Genomic DNA, 9,414 nt, shown 5'->3' on the forward strand with positions numbered 1-9,414 from the left:
CAGCACAATGTCCCCCATGCAATATGGCTGACTTGGAAGTCACCTATACAATACAACCAGCACAATGTCCCCCATGCAATATGGCTGACTTGGAAGTCACCTATACAATACAACCAGCACAATGTCCCCCATGCAATATGGCTGATTTGGAAGTCACCTATACAACACAACCAGCACAATGTCCCCTATGCAATATGGCTGACTTGGAAGTCACCTATACAAGACAACCAGCACAATGTCCCCCATGCAATATGGCTGACTTGGAAGTCACCTATAGAACATGGCCACCAGCCCAATGTCCCCCATGCAATATGGCTGACTTGGAAGTCACCTATACAACATGGCAACCAGCACAATGTCCCCCATGCAATATGGCTGACTTGGAAGTCACCTATAGAACATGGCCACCAGCACAATGTAACCCATGCAATATGGCTGACTTGGAAGTCACCTATACAACATGGCAACCAGCACAATGTCCCCCAAGCAATATGGCTGACTTGAAAGTCACCTATAGAACATGGCCACCAGCACAATGTCCCCCAAGCAATATGGCTGACTTGGAAGTCACCTATAGAACATGGCAACCAGCACAATGTCCCCCAAGCAATATGGCTGACTTGGAAGTCACCTATACAAGACAACCAGCACAATGTCCCCCATGCAATATGGCTGACTTGGAAGTCACCTTTAGAACATGGCAACCAGCACAATGTCCCCCATGCAATATGGCTGACTTGGAAGTCACCTATAGAACATGGCCACCAGCACAATGTCCCCCAAGCAATATGGCTCACTTGGAAGTCACCTATACAATACAACCAGCACAATGTCCCCCATGCAATATGGCTGACTTGGAAGTCACCTATACAATACAACCAGCACAATGTCCCAAATGCAATATGGCTGACTTGGAAGTCACCTATAGAACATGGCCACCAGCACAATGTCCCCCATGCAATTTGGCTGACTTGGAAGTCACCTATACAACATGGCAACCAGCACAATGTCCCCCATGCAATATGGCTGACTTGGAAGTCACCTATACAATACAACCATCACAATGTCCCCCAAGCAATATGGCTGACTTGGAAGTCACCTATACAAGACAACCAGCACAATGTCCCCCATGCAATATGGCTGACTTGGAAGTCACCTATAGGACATGGCCACCAGCACAATGTCCCCCATGCAATATGGCTGACTTGGAAGTCACCTATACAATACAAGCAGCACAATGTCCCCCATGCAATATGGCTGACTTGGAAGTCACCTATACAAGACAACCAGCACAATGTCCCCCATGCAATATGGCTGACTTGGAAGTCACCTATAGAACATGGCCACCAGCACAATGTCCCCCATGCAATATGGCTGACTTGGAAGTCACCTATAGAACATGGCAACCTGCACAATGTCCCCCAAGCAATATGGCTGACTTGGAAGTCACCTATACAAGACAACCAGCACAATTTCCCCCATGCAATATGGCTGACTTGGAAGTCACCTATAGGACATGGCAACCAGCACAATGTCCCCCATGCAATATGGCTGACTTGGAAGTCACCTATACAATACAACCAGCACAATGTCCCCCATGCAATTTGGCTGACTTGGAAGTCACCTATACAACATGGCAACCAACACAATGTCCCCCATGCAATATGGCTGACTTGGAAGTCACCTATAGAACATGGCCACCAGCACAATGTCCCCCATGCAATATGGCTGACTTGGAAGTCACCTATACAACATGGCAACCAGCACAATGTCCCCCAAGCAATATGGCTGACTTGGAAGTCACCTATAGAACATGGCCACCAGCACAAGGTCCCCCAAGCAATATTGTTGACTTGGAAGTCACCTATAGAACATGGCAACCAGCACAATGTCCCCCAAGCAATATGGCTGACTTGGAAGTCACCTATACAAGACAACCAGCACAATGTCCCCCATGCAATATGGCTGACTTGGAAGTCACCTATAGAACATGGCAACCAGCACAATGTCCCCCATGCAATATGGCTGACTTGGAAGTCACCTATAGAACATGGCCACCAGCACAATGTCCGCCAAGCAATATGGCTCACTTGGAAGTCACCTATACAATACAACCAGCACAATGTCCCCCATGCAATAAGGCTGACTTGGAAGTCACCTATACAATACAACCAGCACAATGTCCCAAATGCAATATGGCTGACTTGGAAGTCACCTATAGAACATGGCCACCAGCACAATGTCCCCCAAGCAATATGGCTGACTTGGAAGTCACCTATACAAGACAACCAGCACAATGTCCCCCATGCAATATGGCTGACTTGGAAGTCACCTATAGGACATGGCCACCAGCACAATGTCCCCCATGCAATATGGCTGACTTGGAAGTCACCTATACAATACAACCAGCACAATGTCCCCCATGCAATATGGCTGACTTGGAAGTCACCTATACAAGACAACCAGCACAATGTCCCCCATGCAATATTGCTGACTTGGAAGTCACCTATAGAACATGGCCACCAGCACAATGTCCCCCATGCAATATGGCTGACTTGGAAGTCACCTATAGAACATGGCAACCAGCACAATGTCCCCCAAGCAATATGGCTGACTTGGACGTCACCTATACAAGACAACCAGCACAATTTCCCCCATGCAATATGGCTGACTTGGAAGTCACCTATAGGACATGGCAACCAGCACAATGTCCCCCATGCAATATGGCTGACTTGGAAGTCACCTATACAATACAACCAGCACAATGTCCCCCATGCAATTTGGCTGACTTGGAAGTCACCTATACAACATGGCAACCAGCACAATGTCCCCCATGCAATATGGCTGACTTGGAAGTCACCTATAGAACATGGCCACCAGCACAATGTCCCCCATGCAATATGGCTGACTTGGAAGTCACCTATACAACATGGCAACCAGCACAATGTCCCCCAAGCAATATGGCTGACTTGGAAGTCACCTATAGAACATGGCCACCAGCACAATGTCCCCCAAGCAATATGGCTGACTTGGAAGTCACCTATAGAACATGGCAACCAGCACAATGTCCCCCAAGCAATATGGCTGACTTGGAAGTCACCTATACAAGACAACCAGCACAATGTCCCCCATGCAATATGGCTGACTTGGAAGTCACCTATAGGACATGGCAACCAGCACAATGTCCCCCATGCAATATGGCTGACTTGGAAGTCACCTATAGAACATGGCCACCAGCACAATGTCCGCCAAGCAATATGGCTCACTTGGAAGTCACCTATACAATACAACCAGCACAATGTCCCCCATGCAATATGGCTGACTTGGAAGTCACCTATACAATACAACCAGCACAATGTCCCAAATGCAATATGGCTGACTTGGAAGTCACCTATAGGACATGGCAACCAGCACAATGTCCCCCATGCAATATGGCTGACTTGGAAGTCACCTATAGAACATGGCCACCAGCACAATGTCCGCCAAGCAATATGGCTCACTTGGAAGTCACCTATACAATACAACCAGCACAATGTCCCCCATGCAATATGGCTGACTTGGAAGTCACCTATACAATACAACCAGCACAATGTCCCAAATGCAATATGGCTGACTTGGAAGTCACCTATAGAACATAGCCACCAGCACAATGTCCCCCATGCAATATGGCTGACTTGGAAGTCACCTATACAACATGGCAACCAGCACAATGTCCCCCATGCAATATGGCTGACTTGGAAGTCACCTATACAATACAACCAGCACAATGTCCCCCATGCAATTTGGCTGACTTGGAAGTCAACTATACAACATGGCAACCAGCACAATGTCCCCCATGCAATATGGCTGACTTGGAAGTCACCTATAGAACATGGCCACCAGCACAATGTCCCCCATGCAATATGGCTGACTTGGAAGTCACCTATACAACATGCCAACCAGCACAATGTCCCCCAAGCAATATGGCTGACTTGGAAGTCACCTATAGAACATGGCCACCAGCACAATGTCCCCCAAGCAATATGGCTGACTTGGAACTCACCTATAGAACATGGCAACCAGCACAATGTCCCCCAAGCAATATGGCTGACTTGGAAGTCACCTATACAAGACAACCAGCACAATGTCCCCCATGCAATATGGCTGACTTGGAAGTCACCTATAGGACATGGCAACCAGCACAATGTCCCCCATGCAATATGGCTGACTTGGAAGTCACCTATAGAACATGGCCACCAGCACAATGTCCCCCATGCAATATGGCTGACTTGGAAGTCACCTATACAACATGGCAACCAGCACAATGTCCCCCAAGCAATATGGCTGACTTGGAAGTCACCTATAGAACATGGCCACCAGCACAATGTCCCCCAAGCAATATGGCTGACTTGGAAGTCACCTATAGGACATGGCAACCAGCACAATGTCCCCCATGCAATATGGCTGACTTGGAAGTCACCTATAGAACATGGCCACCAGCACAATGTCCGCCAAGCAATATTGCTCACTTGGAAGTCACCTATACAATACAACCAGCACAATGTCCCCCATGCAATATGGCTGACTTGGAAGTCACCTATACAATACAACCAGAACAATGTCCCAAATGCAATATGGCTGACTTGGAAGTCACCTATAGAACATGGCCACCAGCACAATGTCCCCCATGCAATATGGCTGACTTGGAAGTCACCTATACTACATGGCAACCAGCACAATGTCCCCCATGCAATATGGCTGACTTGGAAGTCACCTATACAATACAACCAGCACAATGTCCCCCAAGCAATATGGCTGACTTGGAAGTCACCTATACAAGACAACCAGCACAATGTCCCCCATGCAATATGGCTGACTTGGAAGTCACCTATAGGACATGGCCACCAGCACAATGTCCCCCATGCAATATGGCTGACTTGGAAGTCACCTATACAATACAACCAGCACAATGTCCCCCATGCAATATGGCTGACTTGGAAGTCACCTATACAAGACAACCAGCACAATGTCCCCCATGCAATATTGCTGACTTGGAAGTCACCTATAGAACATGGCCACCAGCACAATGTCCCCCATGCAATATGGCTGACTTGGAAGTCACCTATAGAACATGGCAACCAGCACAATGTCCCCCAAGCAATATGGCTGACTTGGAAGTCACCTATACAAGACAACCAGCACAATTTCCCCCATGCAATATGGCTGACTTGGAAGTCACCTATAGGACATGGCAACCAGCACAATGTCCCCCATGCAATATGGCTGACTTGGAAGTCACCTATACAATACAACCAGCACAATGTCCCCCATGCAATTTGGCTGACTTGGAAGTCACCTATACAACATGGCAACCAGCACAATGTCCCCCATGCAATATGGCTGACTTGGAAGTCACCTATAGAACATGACCACCAGCACAATGTCCCCCATGCAATATGGCTGACTTGGAAGTCACCTATACAACATGGCAACCAGCACAATGTCCCCCAAGCAATATGGCTGACTTGGAAGTCACCTATAGAACATGGCCACCAGCACAATGTCCCCCAAGCAATATGGCTGACTTGGAAGTCACCTATAGAACATGGCAACCAGCACAATGTCCCCCAAGCAATATGGCTGACTTGGAAGTCACCTATACAAGACAACCAGCACAATGTCCCCCATGCAATATGGCTGACTTGGAAGTCACCTATAGGACATGGCAACTAGCACAATGTCCCCCATGCAATATGGCTGACTTGGAAGTCACCTATAGAACATGGCCACCAGCACAATGTCCGCCAAGCAATATGGCTCACTTGGAAGTCACCTATACAATACAACCAGCACAATGTCCCCCATGCAATATGGCTGACTTGGAAGTCACCTATACAATACAACCAGCACAATGTCCCAAATGCAATATGGCTGACTTGGAAGTCACCTATAGAACATAGCCACCAGCACAATGTCCCCCATGCAATATGGCTGACTTGGATGTCACCTATACAACATGGCAACCAGCACAATGTCCCCCATGCAATATGGCTGACTTGGAAGTCACCTATACAACATGGCAACCAGCACAATGTCCCCCATGCAATATGGCTGACTTGGAAGTCACCTATAGAACATGGCCACCAGCACAATGTCCCCCATGCAATATGGCTGACTTGGAAGTCACCTATACAACATGGCAACCAGCACAATGTCCCCCAAGCAATATGGCTGACTTGGAAGTCACCAATAGAACATGGCCACCAGCACAATGTCCCCCAAGCAATATGGCTGACTTGGAAGTCACCTATAGAACATGGCAACCAGCACAATGTCCCCCAAGCAATATGGCTGACTTGGAAGTCACCTATACAAGACAACCAGCACAATGTCCCCCATGCAATATGGCTGACTTGGAAGTCACCTATAGGACATGGCAACCAGCACAATGTCCCCCATGCAATATGGCTGACTTGGAAGTCACCTATAGAACATGGCCACCAGCACAATGTCCGCCAAGCAATATTGCTCACTTGGAAGTCACCTATACAATACAACCAGCACAATGTCCCCCATGCAATTTGGCTGACTTGGAAGTCAACTATACAACATGGCAACCAGCACAATGTCCCCCATGCAATATGGCTGACTTGGAAGTCACCTATAGAACATGGCCACCAGCACAATGTCCCCCATGCAATATGGCTGACTTGGAAGTCACCTATACAACATGGCAACCAGCACAATGTCCCCCAAGCAATATGGCTGACTTGGAAGTCACCTATAGAACATGGCCACCAGCACAATGTCCCCCAAGCAATATGGCTGACTTGGAAGTCACCTATAGAACATGGCAACCAGCACAATGTCCCCCAAGCAATATGGCTGACTTGGAAGTCACCTATACAAGACAACCAGCACAATGTCCCCCATGCAATATGGCTGACTTGGAAGTCACCTATAGGACATGGCAACCAGCACAATGTCCCCCATGCAATATGGCTGACTTGGAAGTCACCTATAGAACATGGCCACCAGCACAATGTCCCCCATGCAATATGGCTGACTTGGAAGTCACCTATACAACATGGCAACCAGCACAATGTCCCCCAAGCAATATGGCTGACTTGGAAGTCACCTATAGAACATGGCCACCAGCACAATGTCCCCCAAGCAATATGGCTGACTTGGAAGTCACCTATAGAACATGGCAACCAGCACAATGTCCCCCAAGCAATATGGCTGACTTGGAAGTCACCTATACAAGACAACCAGCACAATGTCCCCCATGCAATATGGCTGACTTGGAAGTCACCTATAGGACATGGCAACCAGCACAATGTCCCCCATGCAATATGGCTGACTTGGAAGTCACCTATAGAACATGGCCACCAGCACAATGTCCGCCAAGCAATATTGCTCACTTGGAAGTCACCTATACAATACAACCAGCACAATGTCCCCCATGCAATATGGCTGACTTGGAAGTCACCTATACAATACAACCAGAACAATGTCCCAAATGCAATATGGCTGACTTGGAAGTCACCTATAGAACATGGCCACCAGCACAATGTCCCCCATGCAATATGGCTGACTTGGAAGTCACCTATACTACATGGCAACCAGCACAATGTCCCCCATGCAATATGGCTGACTTGGAAGTCACCTATACAATACAACCAGCACAATGTCCCCCAAGCAATATGGCTGACTTGGAAGTCACCTATACAAGACAACCAGCACAATGTCCCCCATGCAATATGGCTGACTTGGAAGTCACCTATAGGACATGGCCACCAGCACAATGTCCCCCATGCAATATGGCTGACTTGGAAGCCACCTATACAATACAACCAGCACAATGTCCCCCATGCAATATGGCTGACTTGGAAGTCACCTATACAAGACAACCAGCACAATGTCCCCCATGCAATATTGCTGACTTGGAAGTCACCTATAGAACATGGCCACCAGCACAATGTCCCCCATGCAATATGGCTGACTTGGAAGTCACCTATAGAACATGGCAACCAGCACAATGTCCCCCAAGCAATATGGCTGACTTGGAAGTCACCTATACAAGACAACCAGCACAATTTCCCCCATGCAATATGGCTGACTTGGAAGTCACCTATAGGACATGGCAACCAGCACAATGTCCCCCATGCAATATGGCTGACTTGGAAGTCACCTATACAATACAACCAGCACAATGTCCCCCATGCAATTTGGCTGACTTGGAAGTCACCTATACAACATGGCAACCAGCACAATGTCCCCCATGCAATATGGCTGACTTGGAAGTCACCTATAGAACATGACCACCAGCACAATGTCCCCCATGCAATATGGCTGACTTGGAAGTCACCTATACAACATGGCAACCAGCACAATGTCCCCCAAGCAATATGGCTGACTTGGAAGTCACCTATAGAACATGGCCACCAGCACAATGTCCCCCAAGCAATATGGCTGACTTGGAAGTCACCTATAGAACATGGCAACCAGCACAATGTCCCCCAAGCAATATGGCTGACTTGGAAGTCACCTATACAAGACAACCAGCACAATGTCCCCCATGCAATATGGCTGACTTGGAAGTCACCTATAGGACATGGCAACTAGCACAATGTCCCCCATGCAATATGGCTGACTTGGAAGTCACCTATAGAACATGGCCACCAGCACAATGTCCGCCAAGCAATATGGCTCACTTGGAAGTCACCTATACAATACAACCAGCACAATGTCCCCCATGCAATATGGCTGACTTGGAAGTCACCTATACAATACAACCAGCACAATGTCCCAAATGCAATATGGCTGACTTGGAAGTCACCTATAGAACATAGCCACCAGCACAATGTCCCCCATGCAATATGGCTGACTTGAATGTCACCTATACAACATGGCAACCAGCACAATGTCCCCCATGCAATATGGCTGACTTGGAAGTCACCTATACAACATGGCAACCAGCACAATGTCCCCCATGCAATATGGCTGACTTGGAAGTCACCTATAGAACATGGCCACCAGCACAATGTCCCCCATGCAATATGGCTGACTTGGAAGTCACCTATACAACATGGCAACCAGCACAATGTCCCCCAAGCAATATGGCTGACTTGGAAGTCACCAATAGAACATGGCCACCAGCACAATGTCCCCCAAGCAATATGGCTGACTTGGAAGTCACCTATAGAACATGGCAACCAGCACAATGTCCCCCAAGCAATATGGCTGACTTGGAAGTCACCTATACAAGACAACCAGCACAATGTCCCCCATGCAATATGGCTGACTTGGAAGTCACCTATAGGACATGGCAACCAGCACAATGTCCCCCATGCAATATGGCTGACTTGGAAGTCACCTATAGAACATGGCCACCAGCACAATGTCCGCCAAGCAATATTGCTCACTTGGAAG

Source organism: Petromyzon marinus, unplaced genomic scaffold (genome assembly GCF_048934315.1).
Source record: "Petromyzon marinus isolate PM22_M1 ecotype Great Lakes invasive population unplaced genomic scaffold, UKy_Petmar_22M1.pri1.0 PM_G_Scaffold_1, whole genome shotgun sequence".
NCBI lineage: Eukaryota > Metazoa > Chordata > Hyperoartia > Petromyzontiformes > Petromyzontidae > Petromyzon > Petromyzon marinus.